Genomic DNA, 17,624 nt, shown 5'->3' with positions numbered 1-17,624 from the left:
CAAGGTCAGAGAATGCAGAGTAGGGACAAGTAGCAGAATGGATAGCTAGCTGGCTTCAAGACAGAAAGCAGAGATTAGGGGCAAAAGGTAGCAATTCAGAATGGCAGAGGGTGAGTAATGGTGTTCCACAAGGATCAGTGCTGGAACCACTTATTCACAATATATATTAACGATTTAGACTTTGGAATCAAAAGCACAATTTCTAAACTTGCGGGTGATACCAAACTTGGAGGGGCGGGGGCGACGAGACAGTCAATATGGAGGAGGACTACAACAAATTACAGGAGGTCATTTAATAAACTTGCAGAATGGGCATATAATTGACAAATGAAGTTCAACACAGATAAATGTGAGGTATTACATTTTGGTAGGAAGAATAGGGAAGTCACTTATTACTTGGAGGGTGCCAGCCTGGACCTGGATGCCCGTTTTTTGCGCCACAAAATGCGCCTAAAAAAAAAAACTTACCTATTCTCCGGCCCCCCCCAGACCTCCGCGAACCCCCCCCCACCCCAGACCTCCACGACCCACCCCCCCCGCCAGACACTGACAGACAGAGCGTGAGAGACACGCACACAGACAGACAGAGAGATAGAGACACTGACAGAGACACACTGGGGGGGGGGGCGTCCCAGCATGCTGTTGGAGGGCTCCCGGTGCTGCAGTCGGTAAGTAGAAAATGTTTTATTTATTGATTTTTTAAATTTTTAATTATTTTTTTTAAATTGATTTATTGGTTGATTTATTGATGTATTTATCATTTATTATTGATGATGGCTCTTTATTTGTAAAACTGAAGTGTTTAATGTTTGTAAACTTCCCTTTAAACCGCCCCCCCCCCCGCCACATTCCCTACACCTAATTTGTAACCTACGCCTAATTTTCTAAAGTGTAGACAAGGTTTTTTCGAACGTACAAAAATCTTCACTTACTCCATTCTAAGTTAGTTTGGAGTAAGTTTTCACTGCCTAAACTTTGAAAACAGGCGTAAGTGGCCGGATACGCCCCCTTTTGAAAAAACAATTCTGTTCCAAAGTGAAACTGTTCTAACTGACTAGAACTGGAGCAAACTAAATGCCGAGAATTCAAATTTCTAAGGTACTCCATTCTAAATCAGTTGCTCCAAAAAAAACAGGAGAAACTCAGGCCGAAACTTGGCCCCAGACAATTGAAAAGTAGGGAAGTTATGCTAAACCCGTATCGAACTTTGGTTAGATCACACTTAAGAGTACTGCCTACAGTGTGAATGTATGTGGAAGAATCATGAAAGGGTTAATAAAATGGTTCTACGAATCAATAAGAAAATAAGAAAAGACAGAATTGGTTTCCCGTGAAAAAGTAGGGGATAAAGTAGCTTGTGTGACCATCACTGATAAACAAGGGTTTATGGCCATGACTTGATAAGGAACACATTTGCTTCGTGTGATTAAGCTGGGCTATTCCGCTCGTAAAAGCACAAAGTGTTCTAAAGATAAACAGGCTGTCAATTCATGAAGCCCTAGTAACACACTGTGATTGATGAAGCGGGCCATACCTCCTCTAGTTTGTAAGAATAAAAAGGATGCGTCTGTAAGAATAGGCAGACCTTTTGTCTGCCTGCCCCGGAATCTGTAGACTCTGTGCTGGCGGTTTGGTAACAGGTCCGAAGTTGCTTCAATAAAGACGTAAAGATTGAAGGTATCTGACTCGATTGTTGTCAAATGCAGCTGACCACCCGAACTAGGACTTAACATTTGGTGTCAGAAGTGGGATCCCAAAAACTCTCGATTGGAAGCGGCTGAATCATTGATATCCTACAGACGGGACGCGGCAGAGGAAATGGGCCCCAAAGTGAGTATATTTAGTTAAATTGCCACTTTGTTTTCCTCCTGTCGTAAGTTCTGGTCTCGGATTTTTCACCACTGTTCAATTAATTGTTGACGGGATCGCCCGTGGTCAGTTGTCAGATTACCCCAGGAAAAAATAGATTTGGAATTGTCCACGATGGTGGTCCGTTAAAATGACGAAGGTGTAGGTTGATCTGGAAATTGTCTACCACAAGTAGTCCGTCAAACGTTAAAACAGTAAGGAATAGAGAGAAAAGGAATACAGAAAAGGAATAAAGAGAAAAGGAAGTTGTGGGTGCACACCACGGTGGTGGGTTAAAAGATAACTGATTTGAAATTGTCTCACTTAATGAGTCCGTCAAAACGTTGAATACCTAGGTTAAGATAAGTTTTATCATGGGTAATAAACACCCAGATAAAAACGAGCAACTCAGACAATTGTCGGGAGGTTTGAATCAGAAATTAGGTTCAGACATATGGCCATTAGGGGGTTCAAGTGATTTAGAAACAATTAAACGCGCCCAAGAATTAATTTGGAAAAGGGGAATCGGGAAAAAGAGTAAGAAATTGATTGAAATTTGGAGCCAACATTGTCAGGATGAAAAAGATAAGAATATTCTGGCGAGTTGGCAGGAGAATGCTCTCAAGGCAGGAATTAACCGATGCGGGAATCCCCAAGTCATTGGAAATTTAAAGAAAGGAATGTGCACAGGAAAAGAGAAATAGAACAAACAAGGAATCTTTAACTGAACTATGTAGTTCAATGGCTGGTCTTGGCATGCAAGGGGCTGACGATGACGATGAATGGGATAATTGGAATATGACTCCAGGGGCTCCCCGCCTCGTCCGACGGCACAACCCGATGTTAATGCCTTGGCTGACGCGGCTGTGGCAGTAAATGTGCCGGTGCCAAATTTACAGACGAACAGAGTTCTACCACCCCCTTACCCCGGTCCTAATGTCCCAACACCGGGCGCCACTGCTGCTGCAACACTCATTTATCCCAGTTTAGACAATGTGTCTAATATAGAACGACAGTCTTGGGGAACTAAGTTTGATGATGAGGTTTTCTGTCGATCCGTTGCAGAGGGGATTAGAAGCCAGGTTCAAAGACGGCGTCAACTTGAACAGGAAATAAGGAAATTACAACAGCTTGAAAGAAATCAACGACGTAGTGGTAAAGGGAAAAAGGGGAAATCAACCCCTACGGATGAGGATGATGCGATAGTGTCAGGGTCAGATACTGGGACAGATTCAGAGTCGGGATGGGTTGACGATGTTGAAGGGGACAATGACAGGGAGACACCAAGACCCCTGAAGAAATGCGCGCCGAAACAGCTGCCCGTCAGAACTGTCCCTAACCCTCGTGCGTTGGCACCAGCAGCGCCTATTGAGGATGGAGGCCCGGATGTGCAGCCCCCTGCTATGATACAATTGTGGTTACCTTGGAAACCTCATGAACTTATGTCCATATTAACCAGTGCCCCGAATAAAAATACCTGTCCTCAACGGTTCATTGAATTTTTGTCACAAACCTTTAGAGTCTATCAAGCAGACTCAAGGGACATTTGGTCTCTGGTACAACAGGTACTTACTGGTTCTGAATGGACCAGATTTAAGGAAGCCTTAGGATATCAAACTCACGATGCCTTAGAAGTAGCGTACGCGAATAACGAGAACAGAGAGACGATGCTTCTGGATGCTGTACACGTAGTTCTGCGAAAACCTGTCGATATTACCAAAGTCTTGGACATGAAATCAAAGAAGGACGAGACAGTCGAGGAATTTTTAAGAGAGATTTAAGGAAGTATATGGAACCCAGTCAGGAGACCAGGTGTTTTCTAGGGGACAGCCCTCTCCTCAGTTTTGTTCTATGTTAATGAACTGCCTTCCTGGAACAGTTGCTACTGCAATAAGGACCAATAATCTTGACTGGTGTGACGCCACAACTCAGGCAATGTCCCGAGCAGTAAAAGCTTTTTGGAAGGACGGTCCGACGGTTGAGCTAAAGGATTCACTGCTGACTAAAGTAAAGACAGAATATGTTGTTAAGCCGGATCATGACTGTCTGCACTCAGTCCTCAAGGACACGAGCCCTCGCTCCGACCTTTCAGATACCCCTCTGTTAAACCCTGATCTCGTTATGTTCACTGATGGCAGTTCCTCCATCAACAAAGAAGGAACGACTCTCGAGTCTGGAGCCTTCCAGGTCCCCCTTTCCGCTCAGCAAACAGAACTTTTTGCCCTCACCCGTGCGTGTATCTTAGGAGAGGATCTCCGAGTCAATATCTACACTGACTCCCGTTACGCCTTTGGGGTTGTCCACGACTTCGGCCAGCTCTGGAAAAACCGAGGATTCCTAACTTCAACCGATACGCTAATCTCGAACCAAGTGCTTGTGTCTGACCTATTACTTGCTCTTCTGCTCCCTCGACAAATCGCTGTTATTAAATGTTCCGCTCATACTGCCGGTTTCTCTCCAATCGACATCGGAAATCGCCTTGCTGACGAGGCGGCTAAGTGTGCTGCAAGGAGTCAGCAGATTGTTGTGCCCCGAATGATGAGGCAGACGTCCAGCTCTAAACCGAGCTTGTCGGCCCCTGAAAAGCCAATGCCAACCATCAAAGAGGTACTTCGCCGACAGGAGGACGCTCCTGCTATACAAAAACAACTTTGGAACGATCTTAATTGTAAATATGATACTGCCTCCGCGTTGTGGATCACACCCGCTGGTCAAACTTGTATGTCCGATGAATTGGCCCTTTGGGTAATTGAATGTGTTCATTACGCCACGCATTGTGGAGCAAAAGCCACTAGTGACCTGCTCCTCCAGACATGGTGGCATCCTAGCCTCCAAATGTTTGCGCAGAATATTATTTCTCGTTGCCTTACCTGCCAACGCCATAATCCTGGAAGGGGAGCACCATGTTAATTAGGTAAAACACCCTTGCCAGCCGGACCCTTCGAGACTTTGCAGATGGACTATATAGAATTGCCACGCTGTCAGTGTTATAAATATGTGTTGGTTATTGTTGATGTTTTTAGTAAATGGATTGAAGCTTATCCTACTACGGATAATAGAGCCTGTACTGTTGTTAAGATATTGCTGAAGGAAGTTATCCCTCGCTTCAGGGTTCCCGGTCGTCTTAGTTCAGATAACGGACCCCATTTTATTGCAGCTGTAAACAAGGAATTGTGCCAACAGTTAGGGATACATCAACAACTCCACTGTGCCTATCCCCCCAGGCGGCGGGTCTGGTCGAGCGAACCAAAACCAAGTTAGCTAAACTAACCTCTCAAACAGGGTCGACTTGGTTAAAATTGTTACCTGTAGCTCTTTTTCAGATTCGCTCCACCCCCGCAGGGACGACACGCCTCACCCCGGCCGAGAACGTGTACGGCAGACCTCTTTGCACCCCTTGGGACCACCATTCTCCAGTTGCCGTTTACTTTCATCACATGACTGAGGAGATGACTACCTATGTGTTAGCCCTAACTAAGGCATTGCGAGCCTCTCATTCACAGGTTCGCGCCGCTTATGATGACCGTCCCTCTTCTCACGGATCATCCCCTTTCGAGCCCGGATCCTTCGTCCTTATCAAAAATTGGACGCGACATCATCTCCAGCCCCGATGGGATGGTCCATTTCAGGTCTTACTCACCACCCCCACCGCTGTAAAGGCGGAAGGTAGAGACGCGTGGGTGCACATGCATCATTGCAAATTGATTACCGGCAGTAATCAGGTGGAGTGGAGATAGACCTGGACTAATAATTGAAGTGCCATAATACGTTCGTTCCCGTCGTTCCGTAACCGTTTTAGCCGTAATTTTAAGCCATCATTTTAATTAATCTAATTATCATATGATTGCTTGTCCTGCTTTTAGGTATTTAGGCATAACATGAGTCCTTGGTAGCCACGATAGTAACATGACGGTTTGCAAGCCCTTTTGTCTTTCAGGATTGAAAGAATGCACGGAACCCTGCTGCTAGGAGTCGTGATCCTGCTGATAACAGTAACAAAAACAGGGGGACGACTACTCAGCTGCCCAACCGATGGCTCACGAGAGCAAATTCTCCGCCTTTGTACGGGAGATATCGTACAATGTGGAACCAGGACACCAGACGATCTCGAATCATGGACCATGACTAAAATAAAATCCCGTACGGGTATACTCTCACAGGTTGATCGACAGGTGACTCTACAGGGCAAAGACCGATGGAATTTGCCATGCCGGTTCAGGGAATGTGAGATGGACTTTGTTTGCCCTGATCAACCTGAAGATGATTTAGTTGATTCAAAGGACCAATCCCTGGAATCAGTAACAGGGCAAAGGAGGAAAAGGAACGTGCAAGGGCAACTGGGGAACGATCATAATATATTCCTGAGGACTCATAAGATCTTATTCGCGCCAGAGTCGGTTGTATGCTACCCTGTTATGTTGGTCACTGAATTGTTTACCCCAACCCCGGTTATGGATCCCAGTCTTTACATACGAGGATACAATGATACCCCGCCCGCCGAAAACCTTACCTTCACATATTCCGATGGCTGAGGCACCCCAGCCACCTGCCTAAACACCACAGGGTCTGGGAAGGATGGGTACCCACAGTGTTGGAATGGTACAGGATTCGGGTGCGCAAAAGTGGATGTGCCCGTTAACCAGATTTGTCTCACAAAGCAGTCCAATTATTCCTGTCTTCACGACTCAAACACGGGCATCACCTCTTACCAGAGTGTGGATACCTGTGTAGAAGTAAGACAAGGGACCCAAATGACCTGCAGTGCCCTATACCACAGCCAAACTTTTGCTTTACACCACTACGACCTGTCGCGATCGGGCAAGCGCACATCACCCAGGTTAGGCGCCGGAAGCCTGAAGTTATTGATGTAACCGATCAGCTCCATGATCATTTGCAGGATTATGACGAGCCAGAGCAGGTCCCTATCCCACATCTAACCGAAGTATTACGAGAATTGAGGCTCAGAGTGGGTCAATCCGTAAAGCTCTACCACCAACTGCAAACTAAAATCAAAGTACTGGAAAAAGATATCGATGTAGACTTACAAAGTCAGAGTTGGTGGAGAAAGGTCTGGGATTGGGGAATAAATGTGAACATCCATCCTTGGATTCGTATAATTTCACACATACTGGTCGGGATACAATTGATCTTAGCAATAACATGGGGCATAATTTGATCTAAGCAACTGGGACTCCTGAAACCACGTGACTGGCCAGCACGTTGAGGCAGGGAGTACCGGGCTGTGCACAAAATTGAGAGTAAACATATAAATGAGAAGTTATCATGGAATGATAACAGGAGGGAATGTGAATGTATGTGGAAGAATCATGAAAGGGTTAATAAAATGGTTCTACGAATCAATAAGAAAATAAGAAAAGACAGAATTGGTTTCCCGTGAGAAAGTAGGGGATAAAGTAGCTTGTGTGACCATCACTGATAAACAAGGGTTTATGGCCATGACTTGATAAGGAACACATTTGCTTCGTGTGATTAAGCTGGGCTATTCCGCTTGTAAAAGCACAAAGTGTTCTAAAGATAAACAGGCTGTCAATTCATGAAGCCCTAGTAACACACTGTGATTGATGAAGCGGCCCATACCTCCTCTAGTTTGTAAGAATAAAAAGGATGCGTCTGTAAGGATAGGCAGACCTTTTGTCTGCCTGCCCCGGAATCTGTAGACTCTGTGCTGGCAGTTTGGTAACAGGTCCGAAGCTGATTCAATAAAGACGTAAAGATTGAAGGTATCTGACTCGATTGTTGTCGAATGCAGCTGACCACCCGAACTAGGACTTAACAACAGTTCTGGTCTCCATATCATAAAAAGGATAGAGGCACTGGAGAGGATGCTGAGATGATACTAGAAATGCGATACATTTCAGGAAAGGATGACCAGGCTGGATGGATCTCTTCTCTCTTGAAAAAAGGCTGAGGGGTGACCTAATGGAGGTCTTTAAAATTATGAAAGATTTTGATAAAGTGGACACAGAATGTTTCCACTTGTGGGGAAGAGCATAACTAGAGGCCATCAATATAAAATAATCACCAAGAAATCCAATAGGGAATTCAGAAGAAAATTCTTTACCCAAAGAGTGGTGAGAATGTGGAACTCACTACCAGTGAGTGGTTGAAGCGAATAGTATAGATGCATTTAAGGGAAGGCTAGACAAGCATAGAGGGTTATGCAGATAGATTTAGATGAGGAATGATGGGAGAAGGCTCGAGTGGAGCATAAACACCGGCATGGACTGGTTAGGCTGAACGGCCTGTATCTGTGTTGTATATCCTATGTAAAAGACTGATTTTTATCAGCCTGGTGATTATAGCAGTGTTGGGATGTAATTATATTAGTAAGCTGAAGTAGTAAGGGGGGGAAACAAACAAAAAAAAAAATCAACATAAAACATGACTAAAATCCAATAGTCGAGAAAGTTAGCATGATAAATATGACAACATCCAGAGTGCCTGCCAATACATGGCATTTGTAGTAGGAGAATGAGTCCTTTTCCAAAATCTAATCATTGAAGGACAGACAGATGCATGTGAATAGGATTACAGACCAAAACAAAATCAAAGCAAACCTGCTTGTATTACTTTTTATAGTATATATGTGCCCTTTAAATAAACAAACTCAATTTAAGGTGCTCTTCACTCTCTCTCTCCTGTGACAGTTGGAACTGATGCTCTCCACTCTCCCATTGGTGGAGGAGGAAGGGCTTTAGTTTCCTGAACAATTGGGACTGCTTCTGGGGTAGGTGGGACATGTACAAGACGGACATGTTACACCTCAACAGAGACCGGACCAATGTGCTCGCGGGTGGTTTTGATAGTAGGGCTTTAAACTAGCTTGACAAGGGGATGGGAACCCAGGAGAGGGCTCTGAGCTAGTTAGGGTGGGTGAGAACTCAGATGAACAGAACCCCAAGAAAGAATGCAAAAGACAGGAGGCAACAGAGCAGAGTGGCACTGGGATAAGTGTAAACCATAAGGTGATAGGAAGGGACAATATGTATGAATATAAAGGGGCTGCAGGAGGGGTCAAAATTAAAAATCATGGTTTAAAAACTAGTATTAAAACACTCTACCTAAACGCACGCAGCATTCGAAACAAAGTAAATGAGTTGATGGCGCAAATCATTACAAATGATTTGGTGGCCATTACTGAAACATGGTTGCAGGGTGGCCAAGACTGGGAATTAAACATACAGGGGTATCTGACAATTCGGAAAGATAGACAAGAGGGGAAGGGACTTGGGGTAGCTCTGTTAATGAAGGATGATATCAGGGCAGTTGTAGAGACGATATTGGCTCTAATGAACAAAACGTTGAATCATTGTGGGTGGAGATTAGAGATAGTAAGGGGGAAAAAGTCACTGGTGGGCGTAGTTTATAGGCCCCCAAATAATAGCTTCACGGTGGGGCGGACAATAATCAGGGGAATAATGGAGGCATGTGAATAAGGAACGGCAGTAATCATGGGGGATTTTAACCTACATATCGATTGGTCAAATCAAATCGCACGGGATAGCCTCGAGGAGGAATTCATAGAATGCATACGGGATTGTTTCTTAGAACAGTATGTTACAGAACCTACAAGGGAGCAAGCAATCTTACATCTGGTCCTGTGTAATGAGACAGGAATAATAAACGATCTCCTAGTAAAAGATCCTCTTGGAATGAGTGATCACAGTATGGTTGAATTTGTAATACAGATTGAGGGTGAGGAAGTAGTGTCTCAAACGAGCGTACTATGCTTAAACAAAGGGGACTACAGTGGGATGAGGGCAGAATTGGCTAAAGTAGACTGGGAACACAGATTAAACGATGGCACAATTGAGGAACAGTTGGACTTTTAAGGAGCTCTTTCATAGTGCTCAACAAAAATATATTCCAGTGAAAAAGAAGGGCGGTAAGAGAAGGAATAACCAGCCGTGGATAACCAAGGAAATAAAGGAGAGTATCAAATTAAAAACCAATGCGTATAAGGTGGCCAAGGTTAGTGGGAAACTAGAAGATTGGGAAAATTTTAAACAACAGCAAAGAATGACTAAGAAAGCAATAAAGAAAGGAAAGATAGATTACGAAAGTAAACTTGCGCAAAACATAAAAACAGATTGTAAAAGCTTTTACCGATATATAAAACGGAAAAGAGTGACTAAAGTAAATGTTGGTCCCTTAGAAGATGAGAAGGGGGATTTAATAATGGGAAATATGGAAATGGCTGAGACCGTAAACATTTATTTTGCTTCAGTCTTCACAGTGGAAGACACAAAAACCATGCCAAAAATTGCTGGTCACGGGAATGTGGGAAGGGAGGACCTTGAGACAATCACTATCACTAGGGAGGTAGTGCTGGACAGGCTAATGGGACTCAAGGTAGACAAGTCCTCTGGTCCTGATGAAATGCGTCCCAGGGTATTAAAAGAGATGGCGGAAGTGATAGCAGATGCATTCGTTATAATCTACCAAAATTCTCTGAACTCTGGGGAGGTACCATCGGATTAGAAAGCAGCTAATGTAACGCCTCTGTTTAAAAAAGGGGGCAGACAAAAGGCAGGTAACTATCGGCCGGTTAGTTTAACATCTGTAGTGGGGAAAATGCTTGAAGCTATCATTAAGAAAGAAATAGCGGGACATCTAGATAGAAATAGTGCAATCAAGCAGACGCAACATGGATTCATGAAGGGGAAATCATGTGCAACTAATTTACTGAAATTCTTTGAGGATATAACGAGCATGGTGGATAGAGGTGTACCAATAGATGTGGTGTATTTAGATTTCCAAAAGGCATTCGATAAGGTGCCACACAAAAGATTACTGCAGAAGATAAAGGTACGTGGAGTCAGAGGAAATGTATTAGCATGGATAGAGAATTGGCTGGCTGGCAGAAAGCAGAGAGTCGGGATAAATGGGTCCTTTTCGGGTTGGAAATCGGTGGTTAGTGGTGTGCCACAGGGATCGATGCTGGGACCACAACTGTTTACAATATACATAGATGACCTGGAAGAGGGGACAGAGTGTAGTGTAACAAAATTTTCAGATGACACAAAGATTAGTGGGAAAGCAGGTTGTGTCGAGGACAGAGAGAGGCTGCAGAGAGATTTAGATAGGTTAAGCGAATGGGCTAAGGGTTGGCAAATGGAATACAATGTCGGAAAATGTGAGGTCATCCACCTTGGAAAAATAAACAGTAAAAGGGAATATTATTTGAATGGGGAGAAATTACAACATGCTGCGTTGCAGAAGGACCTGGGGGTCCTTGTGCATGGATCCCAAAAAGTTAGTTTGCAGGTGCAGCAGATAATCAGGAAGGCGAATGGAATGTTGGCTTTCATTGCGAGAGGGATGGAGTACAAAAGCAAGGAGATCCTGCTGCAACTGTACAGGGTATCGGTGAGGCCGCACCTGGAGTACTGCGTGCAGTTTTGGTCACCTTACTTAAGGAAGGATATACTAGCTTTGGAGGGGGTGCAGAGGCGATTCACTAGGCTGATTCCAGAGATGAGGGGGTTACCTTATGATGATACATTGAGTAGACTGGGTCTTTACTCGTTGGAGTTCAGAAGGATGAGGGGTGATCTTATAGAAACATTTATAATAATGAAAGGGATAGATAGGATAGAGGCAGAGAGGTTGTTTCCACTGATCGGGGAGACTAGAACTAGGGGGCACAGCCTCAAAATACGGGGGAGCCAATTTAAAACTGAGTTGAGAAGGAATTTCTTCTCCCAGAGGGTTGTGAATCTGTGGAATTCTCTGCCCAAGGAAGCAGTTGAGGCTAGCTCATTGAATGTATTCAAATCACAGATAGGTAGATTTTTAACCAATAAGGGAATTAAGGGTTATGGGGAGCGGGCGGGTAAGTGGAGCTGAGTCCACGGCCAGATCAGCCATGATCTTGTTGAATGGCGGAGCAGGCTCGAGGGGCTAGATGGCCTACTCCTGTTCCTAATTCTTATTCTTATATTAATATTAGTTTAAAATGATGACGTGTCTATATCCTTTTAGATAGATACAGGTTTCATAGTTACAAAGGGGTAATTTTAACAAGAAAAAACATGTAGATTTGGTTTGGGTGGGAGGTTAAACAGTTACATATCCGAAATAGGAACCCACTAAAAACCGGTCATTAACGCAGGCGGGATGACGTTCGGGTGGCCAATCCTCTGAGTGGTCGGGTGTTGAAACCTTTTAAAGAAGGCTGTGTGCCATTTTAACAGTGTTTCCCCTTTTAACCACAGCCGACTGGGTTTCCTGGGACTCACAAAACCCGGCAAGTATAAGACAGTGAGAAGGGCTGGATCCATAAGGTAAATGCCTTTACAGCACTGCTTATGGGCCAGTAGTGTTTCCTCCTGGCACCACCAGTGATCTCTCTCCCAACCACAATCTCATCTCCCCGAATACCATAAATATCTGTTGTTGAAAAGTTTGAGTCATATCAATCCAGATTAAATACAGGGTACACGATTTCTCAGAAGTCGTCATAGGTCAAATACAGCATCACACTAAAAATACCAATATTTGTATTTAAATGAAAACAAAAACATTCATTCAATTTACAAGGCCAGCAGTGTTATTTATTCAGTGTCTGAATTGATAAGTCTTTGAATAGCTCCAAATAAGTAATACCTTAGGTGTAACCTCCAGGGATAATGCATCTAGCTTAGATGCTATAATGTAAAATTAGTTTGTTTCAAGCAGCTCAGGATACATAAATCTGCTTTGAAGTCTGGCTTTTTTTCTGTAATGCTGTCCTACTGTCTTCCACTAGATGGAAACAGTCACCAGTTTTTGTTTTAAAAATCTCAACATGCTTTTCTGATTTCCAAACTAAAATTCTCTTTACAGTCATTCCAGAAATCTATATCTGAAATATAGGAACCTGTTGCAATTTGTTAAAAAACTGTTTTCAATAGTTTCATTCATGGAAAAATTGTATCTTTATAAATACTGTAACAGAATAATTTCTCTTGCCCACATTGTTAGTACTCCGAAATGGCTGCTATTTATGTTTATAAGCCAGAAATTTCAGAGACTGTGTTTAATAACAGTAACATAAATTTAAAAATCAACCTTCCAGAAATTAGTGCAAGGGCAATGGTTGCTGACAAATGGTTGGTTGTATTTTCCACTTTGTATGTTTTGCAGAGATACTGCTGCTTTGAAAATAATAAGCAATTAATTCTAACTGATCATTATTCATTTATTTAAAATTGCTCGAGTTATCTGGCATTAGCGTTGCTTCTTTAATACTTCTGTGTTGTTTCCTCAAGTACATTAATTCTATCAGAAGCTGGTCAAAGTCTTTAGAGTTACAAATGGAGACATCTGCACTCAGACCAAAGTAGGTTGCAACACAGGGAATAAAAGAACAGCTGAATCTTCTCCAATATCATTCCAAGTCCACTCACAAAGTCTCAAGGGAAAAGAATTGTTACTGATCAGAATTATTACTGATGGCAAGATGCACATAGAATTTTCCATTAAACGTAATCTGAAAACAATTCCACCTCAGGAAATATCTCTCTTAATTAGTGAATTTTTTTTTGCATAACTGCATTCAAATCAATTTGTTCCAATACTTTCAGCCGAGCAACTGGAATCTAAGTCGAGTTGAACCAGCTCCAGACATATATACTTCAAAGATTGTTTCATGATTATTCCAAATTGGAAAATCAATTTGGAAACTTTGAAGTCTCAATCGTGAATAGAGTAACTGGTTTGAACTTCCAAGAAAAATAGAAACATAGAAATTTACAGCGCAGGAGGCGGCCATTTGAGCCCATCGTGTCCACGCTGGCCGACAGAGAGCCACACGGCCCTCGGTCAACAACCCTGAAGGTTACATATAAACTGACAGGTAAAGAGCATCTGGCCCAACCTGTCCACCCACCACAACTGCGATACCCCATGTATCGCAACATTTTACACTACACCACACCCGGAGCCATGCGATCTCCTAGGAGGTGCAAAAAAAGATTCAAACCCAGGCCAATTGGGGAGGGGGAGAAAAAAAACCTGGGAAACATAAGAAATAGGAGCAGGAGTAGGCCATACGACCCCTCGAGCCTGCTCCGCCATTTGATACGATCATGGCTGATCTAATCATGGACACAGGTCCACTTCCCTGCCCCCCCCATAACCCCTTATCAGTTCGGAAACTGTATCGGTCTTAAATTTATTCAATGACCCAGCTTCCACAGCTCTCTATGAGGCAGCGAATTCCACAGATTTACAACCCTCAGAAGAAATTTCTCTTCATCTCAGTTTTTAAAGGGCGGCCCAAATTCTAAGATTATGCCCCTTAAGTTCAAGTATCCCCCATCAGTGGAAACATCCTCTCTGCATCCACCTGGTCAAGCCCCCTCATAATCTTATACGTTTCGATAAGATCACCTCTCATTCTTCTGAATTCAAATGAGTAGAGGCCCAACCTTTCTTCATAAGTCAACCCCCTCATCTCTGGAATCAACCTGGTGAACCTTCTCTGAACTGCCTCCAAAGTAAGTATATCCTTTTCTAAATATGGAAACCAAAACTGTATACAGCATTCTAGGTGTGGCCTCACCAATACTCTGTATAACTGCTTCAAGACTTCCTTGCTTTTATACTCCATCCCCTTTGCAATAAAGGCCAAGATTCCGTTGCCCTTCCTGATCACTTGCTGTACCTGCATACTATCCTTTTGTGTTTCATGCACAAGTACCCCCAGGTCCCGGTGTATTGCAGCACTTTGCAATCTTTCTCTGTTTTTTGGTGCAGTTGGGCCACTTAAAAAAAAAAATCGGACGTAGCTCTTCAACTGTGCCAAAAAAGTCCATGTGGAATTTTGGGCCCATTGTTAGTATCCTCTACCGTAAAGACTGATACAAAATAGTTTCTGCCATCTCCATGTTCCCCATTACTAATTCCCCGGTCTCGTCCTCTAAGGGACCAACATTTACTTTAGCCACTCTTTTCCTTTTTATATACCTATAGAAACTCTTGCTATCTGTTTTTATATTTTGTGCTAGTTTACTTTCATAGTCTATCTTCCATTTCTTTATCATTTTTTTAGTCATTCTTTGCTGGCTTTTAAAAGCTCCCCAGTCTTCTGTCCTCCCACTAGTTTTGGCCACTTTGTTTTTAATTGGATACCTCTCCGACCCATCCAGGCGATCGAAACTAGTCCAGGAGAAACTCTGGCCATATTACATTCCCTGAAATACTTATCATATTTGCGCCAGCCAACAAGAGGTTATCCAGTCTAATCCCACTTACCAGCTCTCGATCCGTAACCCTGCAGGTTACGGCACTTCAAGTGCCCATCCAAGCACCTTTTAAATGTGGTGAGGGTTTCTGCCTCTACCACCTTTCCAGGCAGTGAGTTCCAGACCCCCACAACCATCTGCGTGAAGAAACTTCCCCTCTAAACCTTCCACCAACCACCTTAAACCTATGCCCCCTCGTAATTGACCCATCAAGGGAAATGGGCCCTTGCTATCCACTATATTCAGGCCCCTCAGAATTTTACACACCTCAATGAGGTATCCTCTCAGCCTCCTCTGTTACAAGGAGAACAAACCCAGCCTATCCAATCTATCCTCATTGTTAGCATCCTTGTAAATTTCCTCTGTACCCTCTCCAGTGCAATCACATCCTTCCTATAATACGGCAACCAGAACTGCACACAGTATTCCAGCTGTGGCCTAACCAGTATATTATACAATTTAAACATAACCTCTCTGCTCTTGTATTCTATGCCTCAGCCAATAAAGGCAAGCATTCCGTATGTCTTTTTAACCATCTTATCCACCTGGCCTGCTACTTTCGAGGAGGATCTGTGGACAAGCACTCCAAGATCCTTTTGTTCATCTGCACTTCTAAGTGGCCGACCATTTAATGTGTATACCCTTTCCTTATTAGCCCTCCCCAAGTGCATTACCTCACACCTCTCCGAATTAAATTCCATTTTTCATTCTTCTGCCCACCCAACCAGTAGGTTAATATCCTCCTGTAGTCCACTCCAGAAAATGAACAAGAGACAGAAACTGAACACCCTCAAAAAATCCTTGGCGGATGATGGCTGGAAGACAGTCAGTCCAAGTAGTCAGTAAATATCAATAATCTCTGAGGCACCAATGGAAGTTCCAGTATGAGCAAATTGATGGCAAAGTAAAATTGGAAATGAAACCAGAAGCTTCCCCCCCACCAACGAATAAGCAGGCCACCCCCACTTCCCCAGAGTAGTACGTCGTGGATTGCATTTATTCTCTCCCATACCCACAGCAGGCTTAAATTCCAATTCACTCACTGCGTGTTGCATCTTCCCTTCTAACCCTATCCTTCCCGCTGGCTGCATTTTCTGTTCCAACCCACCTGCTGGTTGCCAATCCCTCCTCTGCCCCAAATTCCCCACTTGCTGCTGTTGCCCCTTACAGACTACCATTACTGTGTTTCATTTCACCTTTTACAGTAACCCTGCTCCAAACTATATTTACCAACCAGGATAATACCCTCTCCCATGGCTGTATTTTTCTTCACCCAATGGTCTGCTATCCCATGTCTCAATCACCTACCCCTATTGATGGGAATTCTGTTTCCTTAGCATCTCTCTCTCTCTCTCTCTCTCTCTCTCTCTCTCTCTCTCCCCCACAGAAAATTGACTAGTACTTATTCTTTAGTGTATCAACTCTGAAAATGGAGAAAATAGGTAACTTTTTACCTTGCATCTGCATTAGTACTCCATGGCTACCTGATATTCTGAATTTGAAAAATGATCCTGTGCACAGAACTGTCAGCGTTGTCGACAAAGTTGGATCCCTGAACAGGTTACAAAGGTTCCAGTTTGGCCCATTCTCAAAAGAATGTAGGTAGGTCATAATCGGAGAAAAAAAACTATCGGAATGCATGAGCTTTTGGTACAATTGTATAGTTTTAGAGCACCTTCAAACCATTTTTATGCATCATAGGTAAGGTTATCTACAAAACCAGAAAAATGGAAACATGCAAGTTCCTATAGAAGAGGTTACATCCAATGTACTCCAGGTTGTTTTTCTCCTGTTTTGACTCTCGATTGCACCACAATCAGGTTCAACGCATGAGAAATTCAATATATTTCATTGTACTGCTTCGCATTTCTAGCTCGTTAGCCTGAAATCTTTTTTGCTTTTCTTTCTCCCCCCCTACAGAGTTTCTCCTAGGACTTCTGTATGCCAGATCCAAATTTTAAATGTTTCTACAATTGCAGGACTTTGTTTACTACCAACTATTGTGCTTGATGTCTTTGCCTTCTGCTTGACAACATTTTGTCAGCAATTCTGGGGACGATAAAACAGTATAAACTGCAATGTCTCAGCTAAGTTATTCAGGTCAAGGTGGCACGCATGGCCTGAAGGTTCCGAGTCTAAATGCAAGGAGCATTCGTAATAAGGTGGATGAATTAACTGCGTAGATAGCTGTTAACGGATATGATGTAACTGGGATTACGGAGACATGGCACCAGGGTAACAAAGGCTGGGAACTCAACATACAGGGGTATTCAATATTCAGGAAGGATAGACAGGAAGTAAAAGGAGGTGGGGTGGCATTGTTGGTTAAAGAGGAAATTAATGCAATAGTAAGGAAGGACATTAGCTTGGATGATGTGGAATCTATATGGGTGGAGCTACAGAATACCAAAGGGCAGAAAACGCTAGTGGACAGATTAGTAAAAGGGGAGGTGCAACGAGACCTGGGTGTCATGGTACATCAGTCATTGAAAGTTGGCATGCAGGTATAGCAGGCGGTGAAGGCGG

General features: G+C 43.4%; 1 protein-coding gene and 1 long non-coding RNA gene across 4 annotated transcripts in view; one reads left to right on the top strand and one right to left on the bottom strand.

Annotated features, from left to right (window-relative positions):
• LOC139267302 (glycoprotein endo-alpha-1,2-mannosidase-like) overlaps window positions 1-17,624 on the bottom strand; it is a 59,153-nt gene that overhangs the window by 23,724 nt on the left and 17,805 nt on the right. The window lies entirely within an intron of this gene.
• Window positions 1,616-7,592, top strand: LOC139267301 (uncharacterized). Its single transcript, XR_011593880.1, has 2 exons — window positions 1,616-1,830; window positions 5,786-7,592. It is a non-coding gene; the product is annotated as an uncharacterized lncRNA (long non-coding RNA).

The sequence above is a fragment of the Pristiophorus japonicus genome, chromosome 7 (genome assembly GCF_044704955.1).
Source record: "Pristiophorus japonicus isolate sPriJap1 chromosome 7, sPriJap1.hap1, whole genome shotgun sequence".
In the NCBI taxonomy this organism is placed as follows: domain Eukaryota; kingdom Metazoa; phylum Chordata; class Chondrichthyes; family Pristiophoridae; genus Pristiophorus; species Pristiophorus japonicus.
The sequence above is the reverse complement of the archived record's forward strand: the minus strand, read 5'-3'. Positions and strand labels throughout refer to the sequence as shown.